Raw genomic sequence first — 2,735 nt, 5'->3', positions numbered from 1 at the left:
TTCGAAACCTGTCAGGTGATGTACAATGTTAAGAAAACTCTAGTAGTTGAAAAAATAATAACCAAATTGATCAGATAATTCTCCGTAACAAACTTAGTATTTTTTTTAGACTAAAATTGTGAGAGACATTACCTTTTTGACAACAGTGATCTTGCAGATAAAAGAGCTCATTCTTCAAAGCATGACATTTGATATAGTGTTGAACTTTCTTTACTGCATCAAGAATGAGATATGAAAACAAGTATTACATAATGAATTGAATATATTAATAGCTAGAAGACAACAAAACAAACCTTCATGAGTTGTAAAAGATTTTGCTCACTAAATTTGGGAGATGGAAGAGCTAACTGACATAATCTACAGGGGCAACAAAAGTTGATAACGTTCAATAATTGCAAATAAAAAATAAGAAACAGTTAAAAAAATCTCTTCAAAAATTTCACTATTTTGGTCACTTGCTCTGCCTATTTTCTCTCTTCATATCGCATACACCAATGCAATTGACAAATCAAATATCTTCTCCTGTAACATGCAATTGTGATAGGAATTCACAAAAACTAATTGCAAATATATAATTTGCAATTTCTACTCATTGACAACAACAACATCCGTTGGTGACACATTTAGCAAATTAAAGTACCTGAATTTGGGATTCGGGAAGCATATTATATCACGATATGAAAGATCCTAAAGGAGCTTAACTATATGCCCTATTCCTTCCAACTTTGTGTCAAGAACCACTTTGAAACTATATTTGTCATTTTAACAGTTATAAAGTCAACTTTCACAGGACCGCAAGAAGGGTTTCATCAAGTAGCAGTTGGTTCTGAAGTCACTTTTACTATAGTAATTCTCTAGGTTCCACTCAGAAAATATAATCTAAATTTCATCAATGTGATTAGAAGCCCAAATTTTGAGAATGGGGTTGTAATTTCTGCATATGCTTTAATCTAGTTTGCATTTTTGAAGTTATAAGTCAACAAGAATTGAAATGAAATACATAGTCATAACTGTAATTTAGATTGAAGTCCTCAGGTGACCAGTGCATCAAATTGCATTCATAATTTAATTCGAGTTCACCAGCAACAACCTTAAGCCAAGTTGGTCAACAATTTAATAAATAAATACATATCAGAAAAGCTAATGAAAAATTTGATCAAAACCAAATTGAAACGGACAAATGTATCACAGTCAAGCAGCCATGGCTCATATGCCCCACCTTCAACTCAAAAATATGTGGAAACAAGAGTTCAAGAACTATTCAACCCGCTTGGATAAAGTTATATAAGTAAGTGGGCTGATGTGCAGCCTATTCTTATTGCTATGTAATAGCGGACACAGTAATTTAGAGCTTTACTACGATTTGGAATAATTCTGCACAGATTCATCCATAGTTAGCCTTACTATTTAATGTTTTTGGAAGTACTACTTTCATTCACATCTATAGTTAGCCGCATTCAAAAAAAAAAAATGTGTTCTTAAGCATGGCATCCTGACAATCATGAAACTGTGGTGTAGACTCTATTGGTGACAACTAAGCATGTCCAAAAGAACCCTATCATGTCACAAATCACTGCAAAATTAAAACGGCAAGCTGTTAATGCAAAAAAGTTCAAACCTATTGAGTCACTCATCACTGTAATTATGTTGTTAAACACCATAGTTAAACCAAACTCTTGATACCTATTTAAACCAAACTAAATGCATAAACAATTATATGGTCGGAACTCAAAATCCGCTGGAGGGGGCAAGGAAAGACCACCTAAAAAAAGAAAGCAATACCCTACATTAAGGAATTTGAGAGGCCTTCGATTCCAGTTTAGCATAGATACTCAAAGGCACATAAAGATTCATATGCCTTGTAGAAGTAAGAACACACTCTTCCGCATCAGCAGCCATGGCAGGAGCAATAGAACATTAGCTTTTGTCAGAATATTACGCCATAGGGATGGATGGCATATTCAAACCTAGGCAGTACATATAATTTATATAATTAAAGAAATGACTCCAAATAATAATAATGAAAATAACGAGAATAATGAGAATTAAGAAGGAAAATACAAGATAAATTCAACGTGTCAAACAGCCTCTTTCAAGTGTTTTTAAGTACCTGAAAATGACCACAAGATGTCTTATATTGCCCAAAGAGATACCCCTCTCGGGTGCCAACACCCATCTCTTCTGATGGAAGATCCTAAAATTGCACAAACAGTAAATCAGGCATGGAGAAGTGGGTCATACAACTCAGAGACTCCAAAACAGATTGAAGATGAAAAGAGATCTTCTTAAGTTACCTTGTCAGACCCAGATATCTATAGATCTCATTCATGAAACTTTGGCAAAAGCGCATGATCAGCCAGCATGAGTTTCACAAAGAACTGTAAGAGAAACTTCAGAATTTCTTAGAAGGTTCCACTGAAAACCATCTCAACATACAACAAACATCTTACCTCATTATCGCTTTTTCCTTTAGGATCATAATCACTTCCACCTGCTACCCCCAAGTTTGTATGGTGATAAAGCATTCTTTAATGTCTGTAAAACAAGGAACTAGAGATACTGTATAGCAGTTGAAGCACTTAAACAATTTTCATCATATTATAACTATGAAAGCTACTTTGTGTTTACAAAAGAATTGAAAACACCTCCGAAATCCAAAATTTGAGTTTTGATCAGCTCGCGCTTGAATTGCTTCAGAAACTTAGAGATCTTTGCACTAGTTTATATTATATTGA

Source organism: Pistacia vera, unplaced genomic scaffold (assembly GCF_008641045.1).
Source record: "Pistacia vera cultivar Batoury unplaced genomic scaffold, PisVer_v2 Contig508, whole genome shotgun sequence".
Lineage (NCBI taxonomy): Eukaryota > Viridiplantae > Streptophyta > Magnoliopsida > Sapindales > Anacardiaceae > Pistacia > Pistacia vera.
Note: the sequence above shows the minus strand (reverse complement) of the source record.